Source organism: Choloepus didactylus, chromosome 2 (assembly GCF_015220235.1).
Source record: "Choloepus didactylus isolate mChoDid1 chromosome 2, mChoDid1.pri, whole genome shotgun sequence".
NCBI classification, from domain to species: domain Eukaryota; kingdom Metazoa; phylum Chordata; class Mammalia; order Pilosa; family Megalonychidae; genus Choloepus; species Choloepus didactylus.
This window is the reverse complement of record NC_051308.1, coordinates 161982324-162004664: the sequence shown is the minus strand read 5'-3', so window position 1 is coordinate 162004664 and position 22341 is coordinate 161982324. Positions and strand designations below refer to the sequence as shown.

Genomic DNA, 22341 nt, shown 5'->3' with positions numbered 1-22341 from the left:
AATGTTATAGAATTTTCAAATTGGCCTTACGTATACTTTTAAATGATTCCATGTATACGTAACGGTAAAATGAGAGGTGGGTGCAAGAGACATACTATTAACTAATAAATAAGAACTACTTTGGTTAAAAGTCTTCAAAATATTAACATTTTAATTTTGTAGAAAGAGTTTTATTTGAATTGCTTATTCCAAAGTCATATTTTGTTATTTTCTCTTTGACCTACCAGTCCGCTTACATTCAATATATTGAAATAATTTACTATAACTTAAATAAAAAATTTAGATTTTTCAAAAATAAGAATTTCTATATTCTGAAAGTAAGTTACACTTGAAAAATTACAAATGAGTAAATTTTTTTTAGATTGCATTGCTCTTTTCATGAGAATTAAGATTTGTGAAGTCTGACTTTTTTAATGTATTTATTGTAATGATAAAAATGAGCAGCAACTGAGTTTAATATAAATCTCTGACTTGTGTTGTTATGAAAATCATGTATAGTCTGTAATTTTGCATCTGATTTTGGGTGGAGAACCTAACTGAATTCCTGCTGTTACATTTTGAATGTTTTTATACATTTAAAAAGATTCCAGGTGTGGACCAATGGCTCATTAGCCCACATAATGAAAAATTTTCCAATCAGGATAGAGGCAACTTACTGGCACAGTAGCTTAGCTCAGTGGGGGACTAGCAAACAGAGACTTTTTCATGAGCTACTGCAGTTTTATTTCCAGTGTCACCTGTTAGGTCAGGATTCATATCTGCTGTTAAAAGAAATTTCATTTTTGGCACATCAGGCCAGTGGGTATTGCTTTTGAAGCAGTTCCCTCCTACGGGTATAAAGTACCTGGGAAGAACTCACATTGCTAGCTGCAAGAGTATACGGGGTTAGAGCATTGATCCAGCATCACATGGTTTGTCTTAGAAAAGTTTTACATGGTGTGATAGAATTCCATTGTCAGAAAGCAGATAATACTCTGTGAACACCTACAGTGAAAACCAATCAAAGTTAGGTATGAAGGCAGAGGAAAGGAGATATAAATTTAACCATTCAGCCATTAAGTTTCTTCTGGGCCTTCACATGATTGTTCCCTATTAAAATCTTATCACAATGTGCTCTTTTTTGTACAGTTCCCAGATTCTTGCAGATAAACTCAGATGAGGTTTTCTAGGTAGTTTCCTCCCTTCTTCCTCATTTATTAAGTTACTAAGGTGAGTCAGGTGCTTAGGATTCAGAGTGCACAAGGCATGGTTCCTGTTGTTGAGGAGCTCAAAACTCCAAGCAAGTAAAGTGGCTGAGAGCAGCAGGCCAATCGGTGTCTGCGGCAGACAGGAGAGTTGTGAACCATGATAGTGTCCCAGCATGTAGCTTGGTCTTGCCGGGCTTCTGGCTAAAATCGGATGTTAGATTTTTAAGTAATGGCATATTCAGGCACTTTGTTAAAAAAAAAACAAGTCTGTATCATTGTCTTCAACTATGGGCCATCTCTTTCTTTTTCAGAACGTTCTTTTCTCATGTTTACAGTAGTGGCATTTCCACATTCCATCGATAATTTTCATTCTGCTATGCACTACCCAGTTCAGAAAATATATGAGTCAATAGATATTAAGTGTTTCTATTTTTTTTTAACCTTGGTATATGATTTTAAAGAATTCATATAATTTTGTATTTGTTTTAAATCTATAAATATGAGGAGAAAATTTCCAACTTTGCAAGAAGGGCTGACCTGTTATATTTACAGATAAACATTGTGAATATTGCATTTTCCATGCATAATAAAGAGCAAATCACAAAGCATTTTTAAAGCTTTACTGTGGCAGAATCTATATATAGGTTTATTAGAATTAGCTTATTTATCTAACCAATCAGTTTTTAAGAATCAAGTCTTGCCCATTAAAATGTACTTGTTTTTGCAAAATAAGAGCAATGTTTTATATATTCTTAAATTCTCTCCTCCTCTGTGTATTTTTGACAATTATACTGAGAATTACCAAATAAATTATTTTTTAACAGCCAGACTTTCAAATTATTTTGTAAACTTTTCTTAGAATTCATTTTATTCCTAGAGAACTAACCACAAGACTTATAAAATAGTTTTGTTGAGAAACTGGTATGCTTTGATTCCTTTGGCCAATTTTTTATAAACGCAGTAACCCACTGTGAAATCATGTATCAGTAAGTAGGCAAGTAAATTGAATTTTCGTGTCCTAGAGAATTAAGTTATGCTATATAATGGAGCCCTGGCAAGCGTAAGTCAGACATATGTAGGCTTGCTTAAGTGACAATTTACAAATAATAGTACTTTTCAGCAAGGTCGGTAATATGGATTTCAGTTTGAATTCCTCATGCAGTGACTAAATAACCAGTTCCATTAGTCAAAATTTTGCTTAATTAACTCAGATTACATTGTTGTTTATCTTTATTTTAAAGAAAAAATTTTTACCCTATATAAAAATGATATTAAGAACTTTGCTTTAAATACTTATTTTATGTAAAGAAAGAAAATTTAAGAACATAGCTATAGAAATAGTATCTTATGTTTTTCATGTACTTTTAAATTCTCCAAGCACATTTTACACTGACTTTTTGAGTTAATGATGTATTACTAGAAAATAATGTGTGACTAGAGTCTTTTCACTTAGCAGGGAGGCAGAAAAGGGCAGGTTTAGGGATAAATATAACTTAGCAAAATTATTTTCATTTAAATATTTCCTTCAGGAAAGGTCTATAATTTGATGGAAGATATAGTAGCTTTCTTAAACTTAGGAAGAATTAAAATACTTCAGACCATTATATCCATTCACTCTTTTTTTTTTCTTTTTATCATTCTCTCGTTTATATACCTGTAAAGGAAAATGCATCTATTATTCATAAAATACATGTATACATAGTATATCAACTTCACTGATGTATCCAAGAGCCTAGAACAATGCTTGGCATATAGTAAGGACTCAACTTTTATCCGTCAGGTAAATAGCATCACATAAATAATCTTAAAGTGAGGGAGGGGACAAGAAGCAGCTACAATACAAGTTGATACAGACTATGAGATGGTATTCACAGGGGCATCTGGATGAGGGATAGTTGAGTAGTTGGGGTATATGTCAGAAAAGCCTTCCAGCTGGAAGTGGCGATGATGCTTGATTTGAGTCTCAGTGTGAACTGATTACACTAGGCAAAGGCAATGATAAGCATGGTAGTTCAGGAAAAATCTAGGAGGAGACAACAGCATGGATGTGAAATAAAGCAGCATTGTTGTGGGTTTTGAACATTAGGTGCAGCAGAATCGTCTGGAAAGACTGGAGTTTTGATTCAGTACATCTGGTGTGGGGCCCAGGCATTTTCATATCTGACAGATTCTGAGTGATGCTGAGGATCTTGCTGGGCCTTACATTTTGAGAACCACTGCAGTTTTGCATGGGTGGGGGTGGCTGAGTGTAGGGGTAGAGGTATATGATATTTAGCCAGTAATAGTATTGGGAATTGCTATCTGTACCTTTCCAAATCACTCTTTATTCTGCTGATTAGACTCCAGAGGCATCTGAAAAATTTGACTTCAAACCTTTTCTCCTAAACCTCTATTTAGCCTTATAGAACAGAAAAAATTATTAGTCAGATTTGATGTAGGTTACAGAAGTGTAGCATGTTTATCATTTCCATCTGTTTCAATACTAAATCCTGTTTTTTTCAATTTATAAAAATATGCTGTTCATTTGATGAAGCAAGAGTAACCATATCACCTTCCTTGGACATAATTTTATGTTTGCAAACAGGATTTTTTTTTTTTTTAAACTTGTTTTAGGCAATATACTGAGAAAGGAAAAAAATAAAAGTTTGAAAAGTTAGCTCCAGATTGGAAAAAAGCAGAACATATTTTCTGAGGGTAAATTTTACATTTTCAGAGCCCTCTAAACTCTTGTTTCAATTTGTCTCTCTTCATTGTGATAACCTTGTTCTTTTCCTCATTGGAAATAGCTGCATCACTATTGCTGTGATAACACTGAATTGACTTACTATAGGGACTTTAGATTCCCAGTCCAGCAAAATTGACTACTTCTGTTCATTTTAGTACTTTTGATTAGTTGGAGGCTAGAGGTAAATTTTCAGCAAAATACATTGGGATTTGGCGAAATGACTCCTATTAAACTTAATGGGAGTCATAATTCCCATTAAACTAATTGGAATTGTACAGCATATCTATGTTTGCTACATAGCAAATGAAACCTTATTTTTTAAATCCACAAATCAGGTAAATTAACATCATTCTAAACAATGTATCACTATATTTTTTAATGATTTTATTAATTTTTTAGTGTAGACCGATGTAATTTTGCTTCTTAAGAAAGTACTTAATTATAGCTCTTAGGATACTTTAAATATTCTTTTGTGATATGTGAGAGTAATGCAGTTTGATTGCAGCAGCTTTCTTCTCCATAGGTAGTGATGTAATTTAGTTTTAAAAATATAAATATTAATTTACAAATCATCTAAGGTTGCCTCTTATCTTGCAAAAACCAAATGGCTCAGAGTATCACTTCCAAGATTTAGGAGCAAGGTATAGCTGTTCTAAATGTGACTCCAAGTTAAAACAACAACTAAATTTAATCAGATACTCTGGCATCCTATAAAAGTTAATTTGAAACATACCTTGGTCATTTCTATGTATATATTTCATATTTCATAATTGAGGATTAAATTCAAGTGCTTGATGACTTTTTTTCTTCCTACTTTCTCTGAAACTTTTTTACCCTACTCCATCGCTCCTTGATTCTTTTCCAGTGGTGGAAAAGGTTTTTTCATCTACCGCCTCTTTTGATTCACCAGTGGGTCCTATTGCTGGTGGGGAAAAAAAAAGTTGCAAATAAGTTTGTCATACACAACAGCCACGCAACAGACTTCAGTAACATCATATTGCTTGGCTGTTTAACTTTTGTAAACCTCGATTTTCTGATATAAAACACTGATTATTTAATAAATAGATCTGTTATGAAATAATTTGCTTAAAGTGAAAAGTATAAATTTGTCCAGACTAGAGCAATTTGTTGAAATACTGCTTTTACATGCATGTTAGGCATTTATCATACTTATTGTTATATTTTAAAAGAATCAGTAATTATTAAAGGTAGCTTAATTGAAAGCACAGGAGGCATTTAAATCTCCTTAATTTTGCAGAACTTGTAATTCTGTTAATTACTAATTAGTTTCAATTTTGATGACGCTCTTGGCTTAGTTTTTTTTTTTTTTTTTAATCATCATTTTATTGAGATATATTCACATACCACGCAGTCATGCAAAACAAATTGTACTTTCGATTGTTAACAGTACCATTACATAGTTGTACATTCATCACCTAAATCAATCCCTGACACCTTCATTAGCACACACACAAAAATAACAAGAATAATAATTAGAGTGAAAAAGAGCAATTGAAGTAAAAAAGAACACTGGGTACCTTTGTCTGTTTGTTTCCTTCCCCTACTTTTCTACACATCCATCCATAAACTAGACAAAGTGGAGTTTGGTCCTTATGGCATTCCCAATCCCACTGTCACCCCTCATAAGCTACATTTTTATACAACTGTCTTCGAGATTCATGGGTTCTGGGTTGTAGTTTAATAGTTTCAGGTATCCACCACCAGCTACCCCAATTCTTTAGAACCTGAAAAAGGTTGTCTAAAGTGTGCGTAAGAGTGCCCACCAGAGTGATCTCTCGGCTCGTTTTGGAATCTCTCTGCCACTGAAGCTTATTTCATTTCCTTTCACATCCCCCTTTTGGTCAAGAAGATGTTCTCCATCCCACGATGCCGGGTCTACATTCCTCCCCGGGAGTCATATTCCACGTTGCCAGGGAGATTCACTTCCCTGGGTGTCTGATCCCACGTAGGGGGGAGGGCAGTGATTTCACCTTTCAAGTTGGCTTAGCCAGAGAGAGAGGGCCACATCTGAGCAACAAAGAGGCATTCAGGAGGAGACTCTTAGGCACAAATATAGGGAGGCCTAGCCTCTCCTTTGCAGCAACCGTCTTCCCAAGGGTAAAACCTGTGGTAGAGGGCTCAACCCATCAAACCACCAGTCCCCTGTGTCTGTGGTCATGTTAGTAACCATGGAGGTGGGGTAGGCGAATACCCCTGCATTCTCCACAGGCTCCTCAAGGGGGCACTACATCTTTTTTTTTTTTTTTCCTTGTTTGTCTTTTTCTTTTCTTTTTTTTTTTTAACTTTCCCTTCTTTTTTAAATCAACTGTATGAAAAAAAAAGTTAAAAAGAAAACAAACATACAATAAAAGAACATTTCAAAGAGACCATAACAAGGGAGTAAGAAAAAGACAACTAACCTAAGATAACTGCTTAACTTCCAACATGTTCCTACTTTACCCCAAGAAAGTTACATAATATAGCAACATTTCAGTGAACTTGTTCCTACTACATCCATCAGAAATTAACAGACCATAGTCATTTCTGGGCATCCCCAGAACGTTAAATAGCTTATCTGTTCTTCTTGGATTATTGTTCCCCCCTTCCTTAATTGCTCTCTACTGCTAGTTCCCCTACATTCTACATTATAAACCATTTGTTTTACATTTTTCAAAGTTCACATTAGTGGTAGCATATAATATTTCTCTTTTTGTGCCTGGCTTATTTCGCTCAGCATTATGTCTTCAAGGTTCATTCATGTTGTCATATGTTTCACAAGATCGTTCCTTCTTACTGCCGCGTAGTATTCCATCGTGTGTATATACCACATTTTATTTATCCACTCATCTGTTGAAGGACATTTGGGTTGTTTCCATCTCTTGGCAATTGTGAATAATGCTGCTATGAACATTGGCGTGCAGATATCTGTTCGTGTCACTGCTTTCCGATCTTCCGGGTATATACCGAGAAGTGCAATCGCCGGATCGAATGGTAGCTCTATATCTAGTTTTCTAAGGAACTGCCAGACTGACTTCCAGAGTGGCTGAACCATTATACAGTCCCACCAACAATGAATAAGAGTTCCAATTTCTCCACATCCCCTCCAGCATTTGTAGTTTCCTGTTTGTTTAATGGCAGCCATTCTAACCGGTGTTAGATGGTATCTCATTGTGGTCTTAATTTGCATCTCTCTAATAGCTAGTGAAGCTGAACAGTTTTTCATGTGTTTCTTGGCCATTTGTATTTCCTCTTCAGAGAACTGTCTTTTCATATCTTTTGCCCATTTTATAATTGGGCTGTCTGTACTATTGTCATTGAGTTGTAGGATTTCTTTGTATATGCAAGATATCAGTCTTTTGTCAGATACATGGTTTCCAAAAATTTTTTCCCATTGAGTTGGCTGCCTCTTTACCTTTTTGAGAAATTCCTTTGAGGTGCAGAAACTTCTAAGCTTGAGGAGTTCCCATTTATCTATTTTCTCTTTTGTTGCTTGTGCTTTGGGTGTAAAGTCTAGGAAGTGGCCTCCTAATACAAGGTCTTGAAGATGTTTTCCTACATTATCTTCTAGGAGTTTAATGGTACTTTCTTTTATATTGAGATCTTTGGTCCATTTTGAGTTAATTTTTGTGTAGGGGGTGAGGTAGGGGTCCTCTTTCATTCTTTTGGATATGGATATCCAACTCTCCCAGCCCCATTTGTTGAAAAGACCATTATGGCTCAGTTCGGTGACATTGGGGGCCTTATCAAAGATCAGTCGGCCATAGATCTGAGGGTCTATCTCTGAATTCTTAATTCGATTCCATTGATCTATATGTCTATCTTTGTGCCAGTACCATGCTGTTTTGGCAACTGTGGCTTTATAATAAGCTTCAAAGTCAGGGAGTGTAAGTCCTCCCACTTCGTTTTTCTTTTTTAGAGTGTCTTTAGCAATTCGAGGCATCTTCCCTTTCCAAATAAATTTGATAACTAGCTTTTCCAAGTCTGCAAAGTAGGTTGTTGGAATTTTGATTGGGATTGCATTGAATCTGTAGATGAGTTTGGGTAGAATTGACATCTTAATGACATTTAGCCTTCCTATCCATGAACATGGAATATTTTTCCATCTTTTAAGGACCCCTTCTATTTCTTTTAGTAGAGTTATGTAGTTTTCTTTGTATAGGTCTTTTACATCTTTGGTTAAGTTTATTCCTAGGTACTTGATTTTTTTAGTTGCTATTGAAAATGGTATCTTTTTCTTGAGTGTCTCTTCAGTTTGTTCATTTCTAGCATATAGAAACATTACTGACTTATGTGCATTAATCTTGTATCCCGCTACTTTGCTAAATTTGTTTATTAGCTCTAGTAGGTATATCGTTGATTTCTCAGGGTTTTCTAGATATAAGATCATATCATCTGCAAACAATGACAGTTTTACTTCTTCTTTTCCAATTTGGATGCCTTTTATTTCTTTGTCTTGCCGGATTGCCCTGGCCAGCACTTCCAGCACAATGTTGAATAACAGTGGTGACAGCGGGCATCCTTGTCTTGTTCCTGATCTTAAAGGGAAGGCTTTCAGTCTCTCACCATTGAGTACTATGCTGGCTGTGGGTTTTTCATATATGCTCTTTATCATGTTGAGGAAGTTTCCTTCAATTCCTACCTTTTGAAGTGTTTTTATCAAAAAGGGATGTTGGATTTTGTCAGATGCTTTTTCAGCATCTATTGAGATGATCAATTGATTTTTCCCTTTCGAGTTTTTAATGTGTTGTAATACATTGATTGTTTTTCTTATGTTGAACCATCCTTGCATGCCTGGAATGAACCCCACTTGGTCATGGTGTATGATTTTTTTAATGTGTCTTTGGATTCGATTTGCAAGTATTTTGTTGAGGATTTTTGCCTCTATATTCATTAGGGAGATTGGCCGGTAGTTTTCCTTTTTTGTAGCATCTTTGCCTGGTTTTGGTATTAGATTGATGTTAGCTTCATAAAATGAGTTAGGTAGTGTTCCATTTTTTTCAATGTTTTGAAAGAGTTTGAGTAAGATTGGTGTCAGTTCTTTCTGGAAAGTTTGGTAGAATTCCCCTGTGAAGCCATCTGGCCCTGGGCATTTATTTGTGGGAAGATTTTTGATGACTGATTGGATCTCTTTGCTTGTGATGGGTTGGTTGAGGTCTTCTATTTCTTCTCTGGTCAGTCTAGGTTGTTCATATGTTTCCAGGAAATTGTCCATTTCTTCTACATTATCCAGTTTGTTGCCATACAGTTGTTCATAATATCCTCTTATAATTTTTTTAATTTCTTCAGGATCTGCAGTTATGTCACCTTTTTCATTCATTATTTTGTTTATATGGGTCTTCTCTCTTTTTGATTTTGTCAGTCTAGCTAGGGGCTTATCAATCTTGTTGATCTTCTCAAAGAACCAACTTTTGGTGATATTTATCCTCTCTATTGTTTTTTTGTTCTCTATGTCATTTATTTCTGCTTTAATCCTTGTTATTTCTTTTCTTGTACTTGGTTTAGGATTGGTTTGCTGTTCATTTTCTAGCTTCTTCAGTTGATCCATTAGTTCTTTGATTTTGGCTCTTTCTTCCTTTTTAATATATGCGTTTAGTGCTATAAATTTCCCCCTTAGCACTGCTTTTGCTGCATCCCATAGGTTTTGGTATGTTGTGTTCTCATTTTCATTCGTCTATATATATTTAGCAATTTCTCTTGCTATTTCTTCTTTAACCCACTGATTGTTTAGGAGTGTGTTGTTTAACCTCCAGGTATTTGTGAATTTTCTAAGTCTCTGATGGTTATTGACTTCTAATTGTATTCCATTGTGGTCAGAGAATGTGCTTTGAATAATTTCAATCTTTTTAAATTTATTGAGGCTTGTTTTATGTCCCAGCATATGATCTATTCTGGAGAAAGTTCCGTGAGCACTAGAAAAGTATGTGTATCCTGGTGATTTGGGATGTAATGTCCTGTAGATGTCTGTTAAATCTAATTCATTTATCAGATTGTTTAGGTTTTCAATTTCCTTATTGGTCTTCTGTCTGGTTGATCTATCTATAGGAGAGAGTGATGTGTTGAAGTCTCCCACAATTATTGTGGAAACATCAATTGCTTCCTTTAGTTTTGCCAGTGTTTCTCTCATGTATTTTGTGGCACCTTGATTGGGTGCATAGACATTTACGATTGTTATTTCTTCTTGCTGAATTGCCCCTTTTATTAGTATGTAGTGGCCTTCTTTGTCTCTCAAAACATCCCTGCATTTGAAGTCTATTTTATCTGAGATTAATATTGCTACACCTGCTTTCTTTTGGCTGTAGCTTGCATGAAATATTTTTTTCCATCCTTTCACTTTCAGTTTCTTTGTGTCCCTGTGTCTAAGATGAGTCTCTTGTATGCAACATATTGATGGTTCATTTTTTTTGATCCATTCTGCGAATCTATATCTTTTAATTGGGGAGTTTAATCCATTTACATTCAACGTTAAAACCGTGAAGGCATTTCTTGCATCGGCCTTCTTATCCTTTGGATTATGTTTGCCATATTTTTCCCTCTCTCTATTAATATCCTTTATTGTACCCATACCGAATCTCTTTAGTACTGAACCTTTCTCCAAGTCTCTCTGTCCTGTCTTTGTTTCTCTGTCTGTAGGGCTCCCTTTAGTATCTCCAGTAGGGCAGGTCTCTTGTTAGCAGATTCTCTCAGCACTTCTTTGTCTGTGAAAAATTTAAGCTCTCCCTCAAATTTGAAGGAGAGCTTTGCTGGATAAAGTATTCTTGGCTGGAAATTCCTCTCACTCAGAATTTTAAATATATCGTGCCACTGCCTTCTTGCCTCCATGGTAGCTGCTGAGTAGTCACTACTTAGTCTTATGCTGTTTCCTTTGTATGTGGTGAATTGCTTTTCTCTTGCTGCTTTCAGAACTTGCTCCTTCTCTTCTATGTTTGACAGTGTGATCAGTATATGTCTCGGAGTGGGTTTTTTTGGATTTATTCTATTTGGAGTTCGCTGAGCATTTATGATTTGTGTATTTATGTTGTTTAGAAGATTTGGGAAGTTTTCCCCAACAATTTCTTTGAATACTCTTCCTAGACCTTTACCCTTTTCTTCCCCTTCTGGGACACCAATGAGTCTTATATTCGGATGTTTCATATTGTCTATCATATCCCTGAGGTCCATTTCGAGTTTTTCAATTTTTTTCCCCATTCTTTCTTTTATGCTTTCATTTTCCATTCTGTCATCTTCCAGGTCACTGATTCGTTGTTCAACTTCCTCTATTCTTGTACTATGAGTGTCCAGAATCTTTTTAATTTGGTCAACAGTTTCTTTAATTTCCATAAGATCATCCATTTTTTTATTTAGTCTTGCAATGTCTTCTTTATGCTCTTCTAGGGTCTTCTTGATTTCCTTCATATCCCGTACTAGGGTCTCATTGTTCATCTTTAGTTCTTTGAGTAGCTGCTCTAGGTGCTGTGTCTCTTCTGGTCTTTTGATTTGGGTGCTTGGGCTTGGGTTATCCATATCGTCTGGTTTTTTCATATGCTTTATAATTTTCTGTTGTTTTTGGCCTCGTGGCATTTGCTGAACTTGATAGGTTCTTTTAGGGTTTGTAGACCTATTGAAGTCCTTATCTCTAATTTATCAGATCTACAGCTTCGTGGAGTAGACTTTCTCTAACTAACCAGCAGGTGGCGTCCACGAGCCACCTGTTCTCCACAAGCCAGATCTCCCCTGCTTAGCCTTTTTGGTGAGTGGGGGAGTGAGTCTTGTGGGGCCCAATTGGTGTACCAAGCTTGCGTGTGTAGTTGGTGTTGCCTGCCCTGTATGTGGGGCGTGTTTCTGGGCAGTCGGGGAGGGGGGGTGGCCCTAACAATCAAATCTCCCTGATGATCCTAGAGTTTTAAAGCTGCTGCAGTAGTCTAATCCTTCAGTTCAGTCCTGCCACAGTTTGTCTCTGCCACTGACCCACAAGTCTTTGGTATTGGCGTATGGCTCCTGAGACTTGCAAGTGGGCCCCTCTTCCAGGCTGTGCACCCCGGGTCCTCTGTTGAGGGATGACTGTGCTATGTCACAGGTGAGTGCCGTCCCCCCAGGGCAGTTCTGGGCTGCTGGGCTGTGTAGGGAGGCTCCCAGTCTGCTGAAATGATGGCTGAATGGGGCTTTGTTAATTCACACTGCTCCACCTTCCCAGCTCTGGGACATTCAGCTGAGGTTGCAGGGAAGGCTAATGTCCACGCCCAGTTTTGTGGTGTGTGCCTGTTATTTGAAGCACTTCCGTCACACTGGGTTGTCTGGGGCAGCTCTGGGCTATGGGGCTGGCGATGGGCAGGAGTGTTTCCTGTCCACCAGGATGGTGGCTGTGAGCGGACACCCCCCTTTTCTTGGGAAGTTGTGTTGTTTAGTGAATTTTCTCAGCCACTGGATTATTGCCTTTTGTCTCAGAGCTCTCTTAGTTCTGCTCTTGACTTGATGTGCCCAAATTGCAATTCTTTGAAGCTTTCTGTATTGAGCTTCTTAGAGTAAGTGTTTTAGAAAAAGCAAAAAGGATTTAAAAAAAAAAAAACAAAAAAAAACGGCCCTCCTCAGAGATCTAATGGGTTATTGAAATGCTAATAGACAAAGCAACCAGGGCCATTAAGGAAAGGTGCACAGGGCAGAGAGATCAGCTTTGCTTCGGGATTTGCATATGCGCCTCAAGGCCTGATCTCCGCCCTTCCCCTTTCTGTGTTCACCAGAACTCCAAAAATCCTCTGCTTTTATTTTGGAGTTTTTCGTGTTGTTTTTTTCCTATGCCTGTCTCCTCTCTGCTGGGCTGGCTGCTCTCAGAGTCTCTGGTGTCTGGTCTCAGTCTATCTATGGTTGGAGTTTGAATCAGTAGAATGAGTTTTCGATAAGAGCAGCCACTGCAGTTCTCCCTTCTCCTTCCCGGAGCTGACAGCCCCTCCTCCCCCGGGAGTGAGCCTGGCAGGGAGGGACGCGGGTCCCCTGGCCACAAAAACTTACAGATTTCGCTGATCTCAGCAGTTCCACGTTTTCATGAGTGTTGTATGAAGTATGCCCAAAGACAGATTGCTCTGTGGTGTCCAGTCCACGCAGTTCCTGGCTTTTTACCTACTTTCCTGGAGGAGTAACTAAAACTTACAGCTCACCAGTCTGCCATCTTGCCCCGCCTCGCATCTTGGCTTAGTTTTTGAATTAATACACCTCTTACACTTTTTATACAATATTCTTAGGTTGCATTACTACAGAATAAGATAATGAATAATTGAGTACATCTGTGTATTAATGGAGAACTGGAATGTCTTGAAGAACCGATTTATATGCCATATTAGTAAAGGAGTACCTTACTGAAACATGCTTGGTACCCTCTGGTACTCTTTATTTTCTTTTCACCTCCTCTGCATGACAAAAGAATGACATATGACAGCCATGCGGGATACATGTATTAGACATCAATGTGGATTAGTGAATATCTCATGACGTCTTTCAACCTTTTTCATGAACTCCTTTTGTCAACTTGACAGAAGTGATTCCAGGAGAATACCTAGCCCTAGCCCTGGGATCTCTGGACTAAAATGTAAGACCGAGAAGGGGATTCCATATCAGAGCTGCAGAAAGCAAGAGCAACTTTTCTAATCTCTCTTTATCAGCATGGGACTTCTTGAGTTTGATTTTTAGGTCCACCACGATTCTTGCTTTCAGGGGCTATTTTTCTTAAGAGCTAAGTTTTTTTTTTCTTGCACTTGTTTAATTTCTTGCAAGTATAGGTAAAATAAATATGTCTAATAAGACTTTTTCTTTGCATTTGGTTATTCTCTGAGACTAGAATTCTTGAATTATGGTAATTTTATCAGAGATGTTGACATCTTCAAAATTGGCTTTTTTGAAGGGTTTTACCAGTGCTCATTTGATTATTAGTGATTTGCGAGTACCAGTCTTTACCAGAACTGATTTTAAATTAAAAAAATGATTGCTAACTTTCATAGTGAAAAGGGTATCTGGCTGTAATTTGAATTTGTAAACTGAAGTTACTTGTAAGAACTAAAACCTTTTTCATAGATTTCTTAATTGGCCAGTTATAATTTTGATGTGATTTTTTTTTTCCCCACTAAGGTTGGCCAGTTTTTCTGTTTGCATCATTGTTTCTTTTCTTAGTTATTCAGATCATAGATGATAGTATCTTTTTGTCATTTTTATTACACAAAATGTGATCTGGTTTGCCTGTTCGCTTTTGTGCTTAAATTTTGTAATAAAACTTTCAAACATAGAAGAATTGTGTAATGTAACACTAATCACATAGGTTTAACAATTATCATGATTTGATTTTATTTGCTTTATTAATCCCTTTTTCTTGTTTTCTTACTTTTCATTGTATTGCTATTTTCTTTTTTAAGATCTTCTGTTATTTTTATGGTTAGAGATTTGCCATCTTGATCAGTTAAATATTTGTTGATTTGCGTTTCCTTGTGCTCTTAAATGTTTTCATTTAAATTTTTAATCTGTAGTAATTAACTTTGTTAAAGTTAAGGTAAAATTTTTACTGAGACATAAAGTCTTTAGTCAGTTAATTTAAAATGAGGCAAACTGATAACAAACTATTTGTTATCAATCAAATCTTAAGTAACAATGTAGCTGAAGTTGACACAGATTAAAAATGGATGATAGACAATAATTAGAAGAAGAAAAAAGAAGTGAACACCATTTAAATCCACACATATTGGAGTTTGTATGAATATGCCACTGGTCTGATTCCAGTTAATATCATTATGATCTTTTTGATTAAATGATTTCATTTTGCATTGTGTATTATTAAGTATTTAAAGGGTTTTTTTTTTTGGTTATACAGCTTATATATACACACATAAACAGAGAAAGAAACATGAATAAGTATCAACATGGCTATAGTGATTAAAATACTCCATAGTGAAGATAAAAGTAAGCATTTTAAGAATTCTGGAGTGTCAAGAAACACAAGGAATTTCTTGGAAATAGAGGTGTTCTGATAAAGCGGAGTTTTGTTTTGCCCCAAGATTTTATCTAAAATGGAGATGTTATGTAAAATTCTCATTTATTTTGCTGCTTATTTATTGGGTGCTTCTTACCCTTGTCTTGTGCTCATCTCTTTGCATCTAATTGGTGTGTGTTTGCATATAAATCATTAGTTCTCTCTTCCTTCCAGATTTTTCTCTTTCTCTTTGTGATATTAAAACCTAAGCCAGGTGGTATGTATGTCTGATATTAAGTTCAGGTTTTCATTGGTGGGAATTTAATGTGTTGACAAGAATCAGGGACTTCAGTCACACATAGAAAGGATGGGTGTAGCATTGCTCGTGGTAATGAGGACAGCCTGTGGGATTTCAAGAAACTTCTTTTAAATGTTAGAATGCTGTGCTGAGGTGACCGGGGCAGGCAATTAAAAAAGTTGGTAAGTGAAGCCAAGGATAGGTGGTGTAGGTTAAGTGTATTCCATTGCTTAAGGAAAGTATTTTTATAAATTTTTTTTGGTTGCTTTTAGATTTGTTGGATTCCTGAATTTGTTTCTGGGCAGAGGAAAAGGAAATAGAACCCAGTGCAGGGGCAGAAAAGCTCATCTAGTAGAGAGAGAATGCATATTATGATTCAGGAGAGAGGTAGATTCAGGAAGAGATATGTTCAGAAGAAGAAGAAATTTAAAGGAGGTCATACTTGATGGTTTTAATCTTTTCATGTATCTAGAACAGTGCTCGTTAAAATTTAATGCACGTATAAATCCCTTGGATCTGGTTTAAATGTAGATTCTGATTCAGTAATCTGGGATGGGCCTTGAGAGTCTGCATTTCTTATAAGCTCTGAGGTGATGCTGAGGTTGCTGGTCTATGACAGAGCTCCTCTATCGAGGAATTTTTATTATTAAAATGCTTAGTCTAGAAAATCAGATTTTGCATGACAGTGATTTTCACCATTGCAAATCAAGGTTTGTTTCTTAGCAAAATAATGTAGTTGAAATATAGAAATAACATCACTTTCAGTTTTATAACTTGTTTTATTTGAAAAAAGGAACTATACCTTGAAACTTGACTGAACAATTTTGTTTTGTTACACTTCTAATCCTATTTCATATATGCTTTCTATTGACCTTTTATCTGATGATTTGTTTTGAAAAATCCCTGAGCCACAGTGCAACCTGACCCTTTTTCCCTAATATTTCCCATCTATTTCCCCATCCGTCTGTCCTACTTTCATTGTCTTAAATGGAAACATTATTTTTAAAAGCATTTTAAACAAATGTGTTTTTATTTAAAGTAACACTATAAAATCATTTAATGCAAAGTATATGACACTTGTCTTAAACCATTTAGAAAAAGTTAAATTTTATTATTTATACTAATTTTGTTAAAATCAAAATATATTTTAAAAACTAAGAATAGTTGTCATTTTTACTTCAGTGTTAATGTCCTGACATATTTGTATCATAAAGAGTATAGGATAGGAGGATTTGAATATAATCCAGTCATCTGAAACATATCTGTTAAAGGTTATCTAGTAATTTTCCCAATCTGTAGTATTATGCATAATCAAAGACATTATTTCATCTTAGGACTGGACATAATCTGCTTTTGCTTTTCTGTCAGGGATAATGATAGGTTAATGATATGATTTATTTTAGTTTTGTGATAATACAAATCACAAATTACGGTTATTTCTTCATGAAGCTCGTTAGACTCTTCAGCCTTTTCAGACAGATAAGAAAAAAAATAGCAAATTTTAAACAGAGAAAATTCTACATGGGCATCTTAGTAGTCAAAATACATATTTTAAAATCTTTTCTTCTGGAATTTAAGAATTTTAGACTTGGAATCACAACTTGGAGGTTTGCAGTGCAGTTTTTACCTTACAGAAACTAAGGCCTGCAAAGATTGTCCCTGTGTCATGTTTTACTTAACTGCCAGTCCATTATTCTTTCTGTAGAACTTTATATTTTGCTTTAGATCCTTGGTGTGCTTTCCTTCCTCATGACTGTTACTCAAAAATATTTAAAGTGTATTTTTAAATATATAGTATATTTTTAAATATTGTAACATGGTTAACTTAATGATGATGCCCCCAAAAAGATTATTCATTTCAGTTTTGTAACTATTCATTACAATTTCAGATTAAAATCTATATTAAGATTGACTTTGTATTGTAATACATGAAAGAAATATAATTATTGGAGGACCAATTTTGCCAACTTTGTAACTTTCAAACAGTCTTCAGAAGTTGTATAGCCCCATGTATATATATATTTTAAAAAGAACGTTTAGTTTCTCTTTGAAGGTACCAGCAATTGCAGAGAATACGGATGAACTGTATTAATTATAATATGAATATAACAATAATTTTAACTTTTCCCATATTTCGTTATTAGTTCACATTGATGCCAGTCATCATTAAATTAATTAAAGGCAAGCCTTCTTAGCCCTTTCTTCAGGTATGGGTCTTGGATATTATCTTTTCCATTTTGTTTGCTTACAATAGGAAGCTCCTTTAATCCTTTGCTTTGTTTTAGAGTTTAAGTATAGAGACCATCCCATTTGCTTTCAAGAGCTCTTACTTTTATTGTGTTAATGACACTCACAGTAGATTCCATGATCCTGCTTTATTTACCAGAAAGCTTGTCTTTGAGATCTGTCACTCCATTCTGTCAATAATGTTAATTGATAGCAAAGATTGAGTGGAAAACTTTTAGTGACAAAAGACTGGGGATAGGTGTGACTCCAGTCTAAGGCTGGTGAATCTTTGTTTCTTGATCCCACTTCTGTTTATACTAAAATACTAAATAGGAACTAGAGAACAAAGTGCGTTTAAAAGCATTCAGAAATGTTAAGCAATAATAAAACCTCCTAACCATTTAAATGACACCAGCTAACTATTTGAATTAACTTTGTGTTTGGCTTAATTTGGGGTCCTAATTATTCCTAACTTATGTGAGTAGATTTCAATTATAGTATCCTGCAGGGATTTGTAGCTAAGGCAACTAAAAGAATCATTTTACATAAAGTACTTTTGTTAAACTGATTAGTCAAGTAAAACGTAGCGATAGAAGATTGAAACCCTTCTGACAAGGTCCCAACGAATGTTTTTAGTAATATCATTTTTAAAAAAATGAAGTAAGTTTAATTTTAAACATTATTTGGTCTTTTGGGAAGAATGACTTCATTGTAATATTGATAAATATGTAAATTTGTGTCTTAAGATCACGTTTTAGTAAAGTAATAAAACTTCAAAGATAAGGACAGATTTGTCACAGTGGAAACCTTCCTATTAATGTTTCCCAGTAATATTCCTAGATAATGTTTATTGCCTTTAAAATCCCTGATATGCAATTTGACAAGTCTAAATACATAGGTTTAGAAAAGGAATACAGATGAGCAATTTGAATGACAAGCACTTCTAAAATTTTTTATTATGGAATGTATTTCTGTTGAACACACATCAGAGACTCATTTACAGATTTGAAATGCTATATAGCAACAAGCTCTAGGACAGACTGTGTGCCTGACATTTTGCTACTATCAGTGGACGGACTCCATATTTAACTCTTCCTAAATACTCCTCTCCACTAAAAGAGCCCAAATTAATTTTGAACACCTATAGGAGACCAAAGCTACTTGCTGGTAACTGTTAGATGTTACTTTGTTTCCTTATTAATCTGTTTATTGGAGCAATGCGTTTTTAAAAAAAGCGTTTTCTGGTCTTAATAGACCGTTTTGAGGCTCACACACGCCATTTGACTAGGGTATTATAGCTGTCTAATATTAGTCTAGACTGGTGAATGAAGTTATGATTCAGCATCTCTGTTTTATTCTCTTCTCAGCCTCCCACTCCTTGTCTTCCCTCCTTAAATCCTCTTCCCCATTCTTTATTCTCTCCTCCAGTTGCTGGACATTTACTGTATGTTAGTCATTATTGTTTTGTATTTATATAGTCAATAATTCCTTTAATAGTGTAAATTCTAGATTAGTTTTCACTGAGTAAAACAAAATCTTAAAGTCAGCCTAAAATTCACAGACTTGTAGTGTCTGACTCCAAAGTGGATTTTTTTCTGTGACTTTACATGTGACATAGCTGCAGGCAAACTATATTACTAATTATTCCTCCAAAACACTGCCAAGAAAGTCACCCTTCTACCTATTTAGTTTCTGTTTCTTCTTTACGATACTCTTAAAAAGCCACTACTTATAGGAGACTTTTTCTCATGTAAGCGGGAATCCTCTGAATTTTTGTATAGTAGCATAGTCCAGTACAGTAAGCAACTAGCCACATGTGGCCATGGAGTGCTTCAATATGCCTAATATGACTGAGGAAGTACATTTTCAAATTTTTTTGATGCTAATTAATTTAAATTTAAGTAGCAACAAGGGGCCACCATATTTGACAGAGCAGTTTATAGCATTTTTGTTCTTGTTATGGCACTTTTCTTTTTCTTCATGCAAGGCTTTTTGTTCTGTTTTGTTTTGCTCATCTCTGTACCTCTTTTAGTGAGTTCTTTGAGGGCAAAGACTGTGTTCTGTTTATTTATGAATTTTTCATAGTTCTTAGGCACTAAGAAAAATATTTTAATTAATTGAGAAGCACATTAAAGGAGAGTTAGTAGCAAAGAAACATCTTATATATGTTCTTAATTCATGGGACAGCAGTTTCAACACCTAAAAAAATGAGTTTGTAACTGAATACAGAAAACAAAAAAATGTAGATAGATATACATAGTGTGCAGTGCATAGGAATGGAGTCTTTGGGATTAACAGCTAAATATACTTTAAAGACTTAACAGTAGCAATGCTAGTGACTTACTGCAACTTTAGTTTTTCTGTGATTTTGATAGTTCTTTACACTGTATAGATAGTAATAACCGAAATCTAAGTCAGCTAATATTGGCTTCCTTGTTGAGATCCAATAATGAACCTAGCTGATATTGACATTTCTTATCCAATCTTAGTCTTGTCTATGGTTTGAGAAAATGCTTTAGAAGATAAGTAATTGTGAAGGCATCAGTTTGAAAAATGATGGGTATTGATTAAATACCGTCATTTTGAAAATTTTGTGATCTTGTTTTTGTGAATTCCTTCTTTAGGTAACTAGAAAATCACACTTGAAAATATTACTGCTTTGGTTAATACTTTTTAATGACTATTATTAACATTAAATGCTAATTACAGCTTTTAATTATTAAAATTGCTGTATTTGTGAGAGGAATTGTCATAAATGCGTTTTAATTTTGTAAAGTTTAATTTAGAAGTGGGATAAATAGTACAACTAAAGGATGTATTTTCTATATCATTAATCTTAAAGATGAAAGTTTTGTTATTTAGAATTTTGTAAAAAATTATTATATTTTCTACTTGTACTAAATAGTCTAGTCTGAAATACTTTGTAACTGATAGGTTTGCTCAGAAAATTTAAAAAGTTTTCATTGTCGTGTTCAACACTTATTTGAGGTTTTAGAATTGTTAGTTTCTGAGCCTTACATCTAATATTTTTATTACCACTTTTATTTTATAACAATAATAGTATTTCTCAGATCAAAACATTATTTTATCAAACTTGGTCCTGAATGGTTTATCTTTATTTTAGAAAGTCAATTCTTAGAATGAAAGCTTAGCACTACTGAAAATAATTGAAAAGAATGTTGTCATTTCTTAGGAAAAATATAAAAATAGAGCTTCAGAAATTTTTGAACAGTGGCTGCATTATTAGAAGGAATGAACAATCTTCCAGGTTGACTACCTGGAAAGAAAGGGTATAGTCTATTATATATAGAGAGATTTTTAATATAATTTGGTATGTATGTTGAAAATGACAAAAACAGTAATGCTATGAAGCATACTTCATATATTTGTCATTTAAGTATGAAGGGAATAAAAAATCATCAAATAAAAAATAATTTCCTGACTATAATATTGACATAATTGCCTTTTTATTATAATTCTTCAAAATATGATTACATGAAAATATCTAGAGGAAAATAAAACTTACATGGATTTGTGATTTTAAGTTGATTTTGAGTTAAATTTTCTTGTTGTTTCTTTTATTTAGCATTTGCAAATGGATATTCTAGTTACCATGCTGTCTCTCTCTGTCAACTTAGTAATATATTCTATATTTAGTACAAATATATACTTTCTTGGTTTTGGCAGCTGAGAAGTACTATGCTATATAAAGATATACTGACAGTGATTTTTTTTTTTTTTTTTTTTTTTTACAACTTCTTTAAATTATTTCCCGTACCATGGTTAAGAAAATCTTATTGGTACTTATTCTTCATGAGGATCTGATACTTTAAATTTACCCTATGAAAGTCAATTTTTTTTTTGTATAGTAAAAAAGTTACCCAACTGTCAGTCCATTCCAAGAGTGAGAAAGGCAGATGCAGCTGGTCCAGAGGAGGGGGTCTGGTTGGGGCATAAAAAATTCATGTCAGCATTTTGACACATGCATTCTTGTGGGGTATCTGTTATCACTGAATAGGAAACTGTTTCACATTGACAGGCAGACAGAATGTTGTGCTGAATGTGTAAATTGGAATTATCACATCTAGCAATTCCCTTCACCAGGTGCCTACTTGGAACTCCTGTTCTACACTAATGTCGAGAGAGTGCCAGGAATAGTTTTATTTGCTAATTATCCCTCATCTTTTCCAGTGTATAGTTTTTTTTAGTAAACAGCTTGCCCAGGTGTTTCTAGGAATGCCTAGCAGGACAGTGCAAGACTGCAGGTGCTTATGTGGCAATATGATGCCATGCAGAAACTGAAAACTTCCATATCTGTCTTTGTGAAAAAGATTAGTGCTTTCAAGGGTTTTACTCCCTAATGTCCTGAGAACAGTACTTGTCAGTATTTTATTAGCTCTGAGATACTGATGAGGTAAAAAAAAGTGGGATTGATGTTTGTATTTGTCAGAAAATTTTAAAAAGCAAGAACATTTAATTAGGCTTTATACTTGAGTCTCTCAAACTTTATAATTTGCAGCCTGTGAGAATAAACAGTGAAGTTTCAAAGAATGTAAAAATTGAAAGCAAAATAAGTATTAATAAAGGAACAGTAAAGATTTTTTTGTTTGTTTCTTCAGGCTTTTTGATCTACTGGAAAGATTTACTACTACATGGTGTAATTGTTATGTTTTTCGTTCTCTTGTTTTTTGATGTTTGAAAACAATATTTAGAATTTTATGCTTTTAAGAATTGCTGTATAAACAAGCTGTTGCTAAGTACTGCACAACTTAATGTATACTTGAAGCATTTATGATGTTACTTTTCTTGAAATTTGAGAAGTTGGATCACAGAATTTTCCTTTAATTAGTTCTATTAATTGTGTTTTCTTGGCTGTCAAATATTTGTCTTAAAGAGTTTTTGTTCTATCTTTTGCCTATCCTACGGGCATTGAAAATTAATATATTTTCCACTACAAATATCTTTTTCATTTTCTTTTTTC

At 34.7% G+C, this 22341-nt stretch overlaps 1 protein-coding gene across 30 annotated transcripts in view; it reads left to right on the top strand.

The window, feature by feature from the left end:
* The window catches only part of ADGRL2 (adhesion G protein-coupled receptor L2), a 502012-nt gene that overhangs the window by 338870 nt on the left and 140801 nt on the right, over positions 1–22341 (top strand). The window lies entirely within an intron of this gene.